The 13,375-nt window shown below is 35.7% G+C and overlaps 1 protein-coding gene across 6 annotated transcripts in view; it reads left to right on the plus strand.

The window, feature by feature from the left end:
• MACROD2 (mono-ADP ribosylhydrolase 2) overlaps positions 1 to 13,375 on the plus strand; it is a 2,124,656-nt gene that overhangs the window by 567,804 nt on the left and 1,543,477 nt on the right. The gene's annotated exons all lie outside the window — the stretch shown is intronic.

The following is a 13,375-nucleotide window of genomic DNA, read 5'->3' on the forward strand; positions in this document are numbered from 1 at the left end:
CATTGGGAAGAAAGAAAGGTGGCATTTTATTAAGGGCTTTGAGTTAGTTGGTGGTGTAATAAGCTTATTTTTGTGTTAGCTTGATATGATTTATATTACCTTTCTTCTAGAGAAAATACAATAGAATGAAAGAGTATTTTGATTGGTTTTATAAATAAGTAGGTGATTACTTAAGAAATAAATATAATCATGTTAGAGTTTGTTCATTTGTATTTGATATGATCTGACACTGTGGAAGGGCAAAGGATCTTATCATTACCCAGGTTTTTACAAGAAAGGGTCTCCAATGCATAGCACGGCAATTTGTCACTTTTATTTGGATGGATTTAAACAAAGCTTATATCGTTTAGCATTCAATTCCTTTGACAGTACCTTTTAACATCTTTCTTATTGTTCTATTTGTGGGTCATTGCAATGCATTCATGAAGACTTTGTGGTTTAGGGAGCAAGTGAAGCTGTTGTCTAATTTGTTGTAATTTCTTAACTTACTCAAATAGTTTGATTTACCTCTGAATATGTTCAGCAGCTTAGAAGAAAGCTGTTTGTTCAAACATGAAATCTTTATATAAACCTGAATGAACTTTCTCCCTGCCTAACTTAATTAATGTTTAAATAATAACATTGGCTTAGTTCTTTGTAGGGGGGGAGCAGGAGAGGAAAGATCATGCATAGAAAGTTTAGGCTTGTTTGAGAAGTAACATACATTTTTCTACGCGATGAAAGACTATTTTTCCCCCTTAAATTCCTTCCTAAACACCATTTCAACTTCTGACTGAGGGAGTAGATTAGCTGTATCTTTCCTCACTCTCAAATTAACTCCCTCCTTGCAAACTGCTACAGCGCCAGTCTGCTTTCAGGTTACTAAACCATGGGGGAGTACAGAGAATGTTCTTTCTCTTTCCAGCCCAATTTATCTTTGAAATGCCAAGGAGTGATATTCTGGCAGCATGCAAATCTGAAATTCTGTTTTGCTTCAAAAAAAAAGAAAAATTCTCACTCAGGCATGGTTCCCTTCAAACCAGCAAATCTTTTCCTGTTCTTTTCTCTACCTCAGTGTCTTTGAGGTGTCTCATTAATGGACTGGTAATCCTGACACAATGCTTTTGAAGAGTTAGATTTCTGGCAAAAATCTAGGCTGCATTTTTAGTGACAAAATAGCATACTGGAAAAATTAAAATAATACCAAAGCCTTGAATAATGTTATTAGCTCATCTTCCGTGAGTTAATTACATTTCTTCTCTTAAAAAAAAGAAAACTATTAAAACGTCAATTTCACATTATATTGCTGTCACAAATATATTGGTTAATAGTATAGATACTGAGCCATTACTGAAAATGAATTTTTGTAAAAAAAAAAAAAAAGAACTTTGTATTCTTCCACGTCTATATAATCTTCTCTCCAGCCCAGTTTATTGAAATTTCACTCTTTCTTAAATAAGTTATCTACTAAACTTGGTTTAGCAATCTACAGACATTTAGGCCCCCCCATCTTTTTATCTTTCAATATTTAGGGAGGCTGAAAATAACTGTTTCTGCCTCTGTGTATAAATTAAAAGTAAAATGGAGTTAGGGAACTTTATCTTAGGGTGAGCTTACTCTCTTTTATATGGCTAACTCTAGTAGCTTTAACTTTAGATATGAGGTTTAATATTATAGACTGTGGATTTTATAGACTGTGAAAGGCAAAGCTACACATTAATCAGATCCTAAACACCATTATTAAGAAAACAGTTCAGAAATCATCCATAGAAAATGTAAATAAAAACCACAGTGAATGGTTAAAATGAAAAAGGCAAGCAACAACAAGCATTGAAGCAACTGAGGTTCTTCTCTTTTTCTGGAGGAAGTACCACCACTTTGGAAAACTGGCAGTAGAACTAAAGCTCAATACACACCTATCTTTTGACTCAGCAATTCCATTCCTAGGTGTACAGATAACAGAAATGGGTCCATATGTCCTTCAAAGACATGCATAAGAATATTTATAGAAGCACTATGGTTATTAGTCCCGAAGTAGAAGTAATCAACAGTTGATTATTTCAACAGAACGAATGGATTAATTGTGGCATATTATTAAAAAAGAATAACAGCAAAAAAAGATGAGCCAACCATAAGTACATGTAATGACATGGACAAATTTCACAAGCTCAATGTTGAATGAAAGAAACTGAATATCAATGAGTAATCTTCTATTATTCAATTTATATAAACTTCAAAAACAGGTAAAAATAATCTATGGTATTACAAGTTAGTGCGGTGGTCAGAATTACAGGGTAGTGACAAGAAAGGGATGAAAGGGGGACTTCTGGAGTTCTGAGGATGTTGTTTCTTGATCTGGATGCTGGTTACCTGGGTATGTTCACTTAGTGATTTTCGCAATTTTGCATATATATTTACTCTAATAACAAAGATTAGAAAGAACAAAGAAAAAAGATTAGAAATAATAAAAATTCATTTTCAGTAATGGTTCAATATCTATACTATATATTTACTCCAACAAAAAAGACTAGAGAGAACAAAACAAAACAAAAAAGGAACAAAGAACAAAATTAGACAGAAATAAAGAGGGTTGGCAGCATGAAGAAGGTTGGCAGCATAAAAGTGTGTTTGGTTTTTTTTAACCATGGAAAAAGTTTAAGAAAAGATAAATGATTACACTCTATGAAAATTTGAGAGTCAGAGTTTTAGACAAGTGGCAAAGGCTAATTGTTTGAACACAATACAAGACAGCTACCACAGTATTTCAAACTTTTCAGATCTTTAGAATCACTTAGAGCAGCTTGTGAAAAATATTGACTCTAGGATTTTCTTTGGGAGATTCTAGTTTAGTGTATTTGATATGGAGCCAGGTATCTTTATTTTTAAAACACAACTTGTTATTCTAATGGTTAGTCAAAAAGTGGTAAATGGAATTATGTGATTCCTTTTTAAAAAAAATAACAACTAAAAATTATGTAGCCTGATTTACTTCTGTTTCTCCACTGGTCGTTCCATCTATCCCCAATTCCATTTTGAGCAGTGACTCTTAAACTTTGCTTTAAGTTCTTATTGTTAAAAATGCAGATTTCTTGGTCTGGCCCCAAGGATTTTTAAATGTTAAGTCTGGGGAGAAGTATATGCATTTTTCATAAGCACCTTAGTAACTGCTCAGATTAGGAAGTGGTTAGTTTCCATATACTTTGAAAAACTAGGTCTGGAGAAAAAGACTATATTGCCCAAATACATTTGGCTTAATTTTTCCACTTTATGGCTGGGCTGGTTATCTAACAGTGGTTGTTATTCAGTCTGTACTATTAAGGCTATGGGAGATGAGAATTGTGTCTCATTTCCTTCTTAGGGGCGATTTCACAGTCTATGAATGTACTGCTTGGCCAATGAGCATTAGGGAAGTCAAAATGTCCAGATGATTAAAGTTATTTTTAGGACTGCTTTATTATAAACATTGTTAGAAATTAACATGGAGAAGCACTGAGTTTCCTTTTATGTTTACATCACTTTTAATAAAACAGCGATCTATTTTGGTTTATTGAGTAGTCTCCAGGTTTATTGAGTGTCTATCATGTATTTAATTTCTGAAATATTGCCTGGTACCTGTCATTTTATGGGCTCTAATTGGAGGTTTAGAAATAAAAAAGGTTCATGTTACAAATGGTACAGGGCCTCATGCATTTTGATGTTTTACTCATCAGAATTAGAATATAAATAAGTGTTTGCCTGCTTACAGTTCTTTGATAGGCATTCTATTAAAATCAAAATGCAGACAAATTGTCAGAAATGGGTTTAGCTTATTATAATGCAGATTCACCAGTCCTTGCAAATTGTAATCATGGGTTCTTTCTCCAATTAAGAAAGACCACATTATTCAGTTTACTAGAAAGTTTGCTTGCCTAACACCTTGTTTCTCCTCATTAAGCAGTTGCTGTTGTTCTAGGAAAAGGCACTTTATTATAATCAGGAATGCCCAAATACATGGGAATGAAAAAGACAAAAAAAGACTATTATCACTCTAGTCGAATGATCATTGAGTTAAGAAGTGTTTGCTTAATACATTTTGTCATAGATAGTATGGGATCTCAGACTTCCAGACATTTGTTTGCCACCTATATTCTGTAGTTCCTGTTGGTACACAGATGTGCTTTATAGTAAAGCCTAATAATAGGGAGAACTAAGGTATGTTTATTTATTATACTATTACTATTTTTTTTAAACATAGGACAGTCATATCTGAATTTCTGTGAAAACAAGTAAAATAATGTAAGCTTATCTTAGAGATGAATTGATGTCCATTTTGGAAGGCATATTAGCATCTAATTTAAATATTTACAGACTGGAGTACTTGGAACCCTAACTACTACTTGCAAGAGAGTAAATTATTTTAGCCACTTTGGAAAACCGTTTGACAGTATCTACTAAAGCTAAACATATATCTACCTGTCATTCAGCAATGTCACTCCTAGGTATATACTCAAGAAAAATATGTATAATATTCACCAAGAGACTGCTTAAGAATTTTCATAGGAGCACTATGCATAATTGTCCTCAAATGGAAATTACTCGAATGCCAATCAATAGTAGAGAAGATAAATAAATTGAATGAGAATGAACAGTCTCTAACTACATACAATAATATGGATGAATCTCATAGACAATATTGGGAGAAAAAAGTCAGATGCGAAAGAGTGTGTACTGTTTGATTCCTTTTATGCAAAGCACAAAAATAGGCAAAACTAATTTTGGCTGTTAGAACTCAGGATAATGGTTACCCTTGGTGGGTATATAGTAACTGGAAAAGGGCATGAGAGGGTTTTGGAGGGAGTAATAATATTTTGTATTTTGATGGTGCTTAGAAGGGTATGTTCAGTTCATGACAATTAATTGATCAGTACATTTACAAGTGCCCTTTTATATATGTTTATGATACTCCAATAAAAAGAAAGTGTAAAGATATTTATAAGCATGTATTTGAGGTGATTTGGAATCAGTTTTGTTTTTATCAGTTATGTTTATACACACCTGTTTTAGAACATGATAGTTTCAGACAAAAGTAGAAATAATATAAATATAAACAGTATCCTTTGCATCATGCACTAGGCCCCCTTTTTTTTCCTTTGTATGATATTTTGTGTGTGATAAAGAGGTGGAATAGCCAAGTGGAAAACATCAGGATTTGGTATTATAAAAGCAGACTTGAGTTCTGGCTCTGTCCTTGATAAACTGAGTTCCTGGGCCATGTCACATAACCCCTGTAGGCCTTATTTTCCTCATATGAAAGTGGGGTATAATATCTAAGGCTATATAGGTCTTTTGATAGTCCCTGGAATTATGTATTATTTTATATATTGTTTGTTTACTAGAATGTGAATCTCATGGGGACAGAGTTTTTTGTCTATCTCATTGTTGTTATACCAAGTTTCTGAAACTGTGTCTCCCAAGTAATTAGTACATACTAAATATTTCTTAAGTGAATAAATAGCTAAAATAAGAATACTGAAAGAATTATGAGATAAGAATATCTGTGCACATTCTAGCTGCTGCTCTTACTACTGCCAGGCTGTTATTAAAGGTCACCATGCCACCAAGAATAGTGAGATGCACAAAAAGAAAAGAAAATAAAAAGAAACTGGATCCCTATTTTACACCATATACAAAAGTTAACTCAGCGTGGATTACAGAGAGGTTCCCATCAAGATGGCAGAGTAGGTAAACACTGAGCTTGCCTTCTCCCATGACCACATTCAAAGTACAACTAAATTATAGACAATCAATCTGGAGAACCATCTGAAAACTAGACCAACAGAAGCCCTATAATCAAGGATATAAAAAACGTTATGTGGAGACTGGCAGGAGGGTCAGAGACTCAAAATGGGCCTGGCCCATACCCACTGTGGCAGTAGAGAATCAGGAGGGATATCTCAGCTGCAGAGTGAGGGGTCCCCAGACCAAAGCACCAGTGCCAGGAAGAGGAGTCCCCACAGCATCTGGCTATGAAAATCAGCAAGGTTCATACGTCCAGCTGAGAGAGAAGTCTGCTGGAAACCCAGGTGTCCTCTAAAAGGGGCCACACAGACTCTCGCTCCCAGGCACTCACCATTAGTTCCAGTGGAGGGACTGCAGCTTGGAGGCACCAAAGGCAGAGAGAGAGAAAGAGTGAGAGAGAGAGAGAGAGAGAGAGAGAGAGAGAGAGAGAGAGAGAGAGAGAATCAAGGCCTGGAGGGACAACCACCATTGTCACTGTTGTGAGCCTTTCTCCTGTGCACCTGGTAGGCATTGCCATTTTTCCTGTGTTGAGCCCAACTCCCATATGGCCAACTATGAATTTACATTGGCTTGGTGAACTCTGCTCATTCCACACATATGACTCCTTGGGACCCCACCCCATCTAATTCCCACACATTGGAGGCTCTTTTAGCAGAGGGTAGCCAGCATGGCCCATGCTGCAGTCTTTCTTGGACAACTCTTGGGATCCATGGGCCCCAGGTGGGTGGCAGCTGGAATCAGTGTGCCCTTACCCCTTTGCTGAGTGGTCCCCACCTCAGCACTGGCACCAAATCTGAATCTGCATTAACCTAGTGAACACCACTTGCCTCACCCTGGTGACTCCCTGAGACCCTGCCACACCCAACTTGCATACCACCTGAGACTCTTTCAGTGGCTGAGCCTTACAGGGAGCTGGCAGACAGCAACAGGATTCGGGGTTCCCTGGTCCTTTTGTTGAGCTGCACTAGGCCCAGTACAGGTGGCAACCAGCCTCAATAACATTGTGGCTTCTCCATGCACCTCTATGTCCATCACAGACAGTGACCAATCTTGAATCACTTTATAGCTCCTAGCAGGGAGCTGTGGGCCAGTCAAAGGCAGCAGCTGACCACGCCTGCATGGGGGCCCCTCCCAAGAGGCTTCAGAAACAAAACATCTCATGGCGGGATTGGTCTCAGCAGGCACCAGAAACCACTAGGGTGAATCCTGCTTTGTGGATTGAGTCCCTGTGTAAAACTCATACTCTGTTGTGATGGCCAATCCTCACAGCCAGTCAGCCAGAGGGTCAATTCCACCCACTGACAAGTCAGCAAGGCTCAACTACAACAGAAGTGCACAGACAACCCACACAAAAGACACTCCTGAAGCACTGCCTCAGGTCATCAGGGAGATTGTACTACTGGGTCCCACAGGACACCTATTACATAAGGCCACCCTGCCAAAACTGGGAAACATAGCAGATCTACCTAATACATAGAAACAAACACAGAGAGGCAACATGCAAAATGAGGAAACAAAGATATACACCCAAAATGAAAGAACAGGAGAAAACTCTAGAAAAAGAAGTAAACAAAATGGAGGCAAGCAATTTACCAGATACAGAGTTCAAAACACTGTTTATAAGGATGCACAAGGAATTTAATGAGAACTTCAGCAAAGAGATCATAAGCATAAAAAAGAACATAAAAATCATAAAAAGAATCAGTCAGAAATGAAGTATGTAATAACTGGAAGAAGAATACACTAGAAGGAATCAACAGCAGATTAGATAAAGGAGAAGAATGAATCAGCAATTTGGAAGACATGGTTTCAGAAAACACCCAATCAGAACAGCAAAAAGAAAAAGAATTATGAAAACATGAGAGTAGTTTGAGAAACCTGTGGTACAACACCAAGTGTACACATATTTGCATCATAGGGGTACCAGAAGGACAAGAAAGAGAGCAAGGCATTAAAAAATTATTTGAAGAAATAATAATGGAAAATTTCCCTAACCTGGTAAAGGAAATAAACATATGAAGTCAGACAATTAAGTTTGCAAAGTCATCATAGAACAAGTGCTACATACCTCATTGTTGAACATCACTACAGTCACCTTCAAAGTACTCACCTTGGGAAGCTATGCACGATGCCAGCACCTAGTACACCCTTCAAAGCAATTTTGGACCTCTGGAACTCTTTTCTGAGATGGCCATCAGAGATGTTGTTGTATTACCCTTGATGTCCTGAATGTCATCAAAATGTCTTCCCTTCAATATTTCCTTTTCTTTGGGTAAAGAAAGAAGTCACTGGGAGCCAGATCAGGTGAGTAGGGACAGTGTTCCAATACAGTTATTTGTTTACTAGCTAAAAACTCCCTCACAGTTAGTGCCATGTGAGCTGATGCATTGTCGTGATGCAAGAGACATGAATTGCTGGGAAAAAGTTCAGGTCGTCTAACTTTTTCACACAGCCTTTTCAGCACTTGCAAATAGTAAACTTGGTTAACTGTTTGTCCAGTTGGTACAAATTCATAATGAATAATCCCTCTGACATCAAAAAAGGTTAGCAACATTGTTGCAACAAATTCATGAACATAATTATAAGACCTGGTGCAAGCCCAGGAAACACAGAGAGTCACAAACAAGAGGAGCCCAAAGTGGCCCACACGAAGACACATCATGATTAAAATGCCAAAGGTTAAAGACAAAAAGAATCTTAAAAGCAGCAAGAAGAAGGCAACTACCATGTTTCCCCCAAAATAAGACGTAGCCAGACATCAGCTCTAATGAGTCTTTTGAAGCAAAAATTAATATAAGACCGGGTATTATATTATCGTATACCCCATCTTATTTTACTATAATAGATGCTTATAGTAAAATAAGATGGGGTCTTATATTAGTATTTGCTCCAAAAGACACAGTAGAGCTGATTGTATGGCTAGGTCTTATTTTCAGGGAAACATGGTAGTTACCTACAAGGGAGTGCCCATAAGACTATCAGCTGATTTCTCAACAGAAACTTTTTAGGCCCGAAGGAATTGGAGGAAATATTCAAAGTAATGCAAAGTAAGGACCTACAACCAAGATTACTCTACCCAGCAAGGCTATCATTTAAAACTGAAGGAAAGATAAAGAGCTTCACAGACAAGAAAAATCTAAAGAAGTTCATGACCATCAAACCAGTATTACAAGAAATTGTAAAGGGGCTTCTCTAAGAAGAAGAAGGGGGTGGGGGAGAACACAAATATGAATGATAAAGTGGCAATGACTACATACCTATTTATCAATAATCACTTAAAAAGTAAATGGATTAAATACTCTCATCAAAAGACATAGGGTAAATAAATGGATAAGAACACAAAAGCCATACAAATTCTGTTTACAAGAGACCCATTCAAATCAAAAGACACACACAGACTGAAACTAAAGGGATGGAAAAATATATTTCATGCAAATGGAAATGAAAAAATAAAGCTGGGGTAGCAATAATTATCAGACAAAATAGATTTTAAAACAAAGGCTATACTAGGAAACAAACAACATTTCATCAAGATAATGTGATATTTCTAACAAGAGAATATAACCCATATGAAAATTTATGTACCCAACATAGGGACACCTAAATATATGAAGCAAATATTGACTGACATAGAGGGAGAGATTTACAGTAACATGGTCATCATAGGGGACTTTAACACCCCACTGATACTAATGGACAAATCTTTGAGACAGAAAATAAACAAGGAAATAGTGGCCTTAAATGACGCACTAGACTAGATGGACTTAATTGATATTTTTAGAGCATTTCACCCTAAAGCAGCAGAATATTCATTCCTTTCAAGTGCACGTTGAACATTTTCCAAGATCGACCACATGTTAGGCCACAGAACAAATCTCAATAAATGTAAGAAGTTTCAAGTCATATTGAGCAGCCTTTCTCACCTGAATGGTATGAAAATAGAAATCAATTACAAGAAAAAAACTGAAATACCCACAGACACAATAACATGCTATTAAACAATGAATGCGTTAACAATAAGATCAAGGAAGAAATCAAAAGATACCTTGAGACAAATGAAAATGAAAACAAAACAACCCCAAATCTGGGACACAGTGAAAGCATTCCTAAGAGGGAAATTCATAGCAATATAGGCATACCTCAAGAGAGAAGATAAATCTCAAATAAACAATCTAACCTTACTCCTGAAGGAACCAGAAAAAGAACAGCAAGCAAAGCCCAAGGTGACTAGAAAGAAGGAAGTATTAAAGATCAGAGTGGAATTAAACAAAATAGAATAAAAAAACAAACAAAACAAAACAAAAAAACAATACAAAAGATCAATGAAACCAAGAGCTGTTTTTTTGAAAAGATAAACTGAATGGATAAACCTTTAACCAGACACATCAAGAAAAAAAGAGAAGGGACCAAATAAATAAAATCAGAAATGACAGGAGAGAAGTGACAACTAACTCCACAGAAATACAAAGGATTATATGTAAATATCATGAACCATTGTGTGGCAACAAACTGGAAAATCTGGAAGAAATGGGTAAATTCCTAGAAACATACAATCTTCCATGACTGAATCAAGAAAAAACAGAAAATCTGAACAGATGGATTAGTACTACCTAAATCAAATCAGTAATCAACAAGCTTCCAACAAACAAAAGTCCTGGAGTCGATGGCTTCATAGGTGAATTTTTCCAAACATTCATAGAAGAGTTAACACATATCTTTCTCAAACTATTCCAAAAAAATTCAAGAGGAGGAAAGGCCATCAAACTCATTTTACAAGGCCAGCATTAATCTGATTCCAAAACCAAAGACATTTCAAGAAAAAAAAAATTACTGGCCAATATCCCTGATGAACATTGATGCAAAAATCTTCAACAAAAAATTAGCAAATTGAATTTAAAAATACATTAAAAAGATCAAACATTTATACATGATGTAATACAAAATTGTAGACCTGAAATCTATGTAACTTTACTAACAATTTTCACCCCAATAAACTTTAATTAAAAAAAAAAAAAACATCAAACACCACAATCAAGTTGAATTCATTCTTGGGATGCAAAGTTGGTTTAACATCAGCCAATCAGTTAATGTGATAAACAAAATGAAAAATATAAATCATATGATCATATCAATAGATGCAGAAAAAGCATTTGACAATATCCAGCATCAATTTATGATAAAAATACTCTCAGCAAAGTGGGAATAGAGGGAACATACTTCAACATAATAAAGTCCATACACAACAAACCTACAGCTAACATACTTAATGGGAAAAAGCTAAAAGCATTGTCCTTACAATCAGAAACAAGAAAAGGATGGCCACTTTCACCACTTCTTTTCAACATGGTACTGGAAGTTCTAGCCACAGGAATCAGACAAGAAGAATACATAAAAGATATCCACATTGGAAAAGAAAAGTAAAACTGTCATTATTTGCAGATGACATAACACTATATAGAGAACCCCAAAGATTCCACCACAAAAGTATTAGAACTGATAAATAAATTCAGTACATAGCAGTATACTAAATTATATTTAGAAATTACTTGCATTTTTATATACCAATAATGAACTATCAGAAAAAGAAATTAAGAAAACAATCCCATTTACAACTGCATGAAAAAAATTACCTAGGAATAATATTAACCAAGGAGGTAAAAGACCTATACTCAGGAAATTATAAGACATTGAAGAAGGAAGATACAAATAAATGTAAGCATATAATTTGGTCATGGATAGGAAAAATAACATTGTTAAAATGACCATACTACCCAAAGCAATCTATAGATTCATTCAATCCCTATCAAAATACCAATGGCATTTTTCACAGAACTAGAACAAATAATACTAAAATTTATATGAAACACTAAAGACCCCGAATAGCCACAGCAATCTTGAGGAAGAAGAACAGAGTTGGAGGTATCTGTGATATCAAACTATACTACAAGGCTATTGTAATCAAATTGCGTGGTACTGGCAAAAACAAAAACAAAAACAAAAAACAAAAAAAAAAAAACCCAAAAAACAACAAAATAAAAACGGACATATAAAATCAACAGAATAGAGAATATCATTGCTCTTCGTCCTGGAGCTAGGGAATTCATTTATTCATTCCTACATTTGTTAATTAAACAAATACTATTGAGTGCCAGCAATGTCTAAAAAAATGGTTTCTGCCCCCATGCTGCTCACAATCATGTAAGATAGGCATTAAATGGAAATTTATACATTTTTTTTCCAACTCTGCTTATTTCTTTATCTATCTTTGAGGATCTTAACAGATTGTTTTATAACAGACAAGACCTTTTGCATTATGAATGTTATGGACAAAGGTTTGGATTAGACCTTACCTTAGTGCAAGGAGACTTTTTTTTTTTTTTTTCTAGGAATGCACAATACTGGTCATTTTATTCAGATGTCCCTGCCAGGATGAAAGAATCCTTTATCCTAGGGAATTCTTATTGTTATACCTCACAACAGAGTAGACTGTTGAAAAAGTCTCCAACGCACTAGATGGACAACTAGAGAAATTAATTGTTTAGCCAATTTATTCAAAAAATTTGTGACTGGTGGCTAAGACTACCCAAAGTCTCTTTTCCTTGGACGTCTTATAGGAGCAAGACTGGAATGGGTCCCAAAAGAAGATTTCCAAGGCCCAGAGGAATGGCTTAGTCCAGCCATGGGTATCCCAATCCCATATCTCCAGGTTTGGCTGTTATGTAGTTATATCCCTAAACATATAGTACCAGTTTCATCAAGGCTAACCTTTTATGTGCGTGAGGAATTAGACTCAACCATGAATGACTGACCTTCTAAGAAGGGCCTGATGTTTTCAGGGTTCCAAAAGGAATGTGATGAAATGGTACGGGCCAGCTGCCAGTGTCTGTTAAAACATGAGATGTTCCTGAGGCTGTCATTCCTGTACTGGCTCTGGTTCTGTATCTTATTTCTTTGAGCTCCTTGGACTCAAAGCTCCACATCTTATCTGGATTTCCACTCGTCTTTTTGCTTTGTTTTGGATTGACCCACTCATACTGTTATCTGGTCTCATTCTATTGAACCCAACTCTCAGCTGCATCTCTAACCATTTACCTTGCCCTTAATATTCATTCATTCATTGAATATGTGCCAAGGCCTCTAGGGACTAATGGGCAAGACAGGCAGTGATCCAAACCTCTTTCTCTTGGTCACAATGCCTCTTGCTTAAGCCCTGCTTAAGCGCATCAATGTCTAGGCTTTTCTGATTAGTGTCTGTTTACTTGTCCACTACTGTTCTGGCTAAGGCAGATGAATGGTATACATGAGGGTGTCTGTTTAGTATTCTGCTATTAATAAATGATTAACTAATTAGATACATAAATTGTAAAATACATTTTGTGCAAAAATATATACATTACATATTATAAATAAGTATTCACATATTTTTTGGTATCACAGCACCTTTCCACTCTTAAAAATGATTGAGCACCCCAAAGAGTTTGGTTTATTGTGCCATATATAACAATATTTACTGAATCAGAAATTAAAACAGAAACTTTTGAAATATTTATTATTATGAAATAATAATAAACGTGTTATATAAATAACAAATATAAAACCCAAAATATAAATTATTTTA

Source organism: Rhinolophus sinicus, chromosome 13 (assembly GCF_057876585.1).
Source record: "Rhinolophus sinicus isolate RSI-liver-muscle chromosome 13, RSI-T2T, whole genome shotgun sequence".
Taxonomy (NCBI): domain Eukaryota; kingdom Metazoa; phylum Chordata; class Mammalia; order Chiroptera; family Rhinolophidae; genus Rhinolophus; species Rhinolophus sinicus.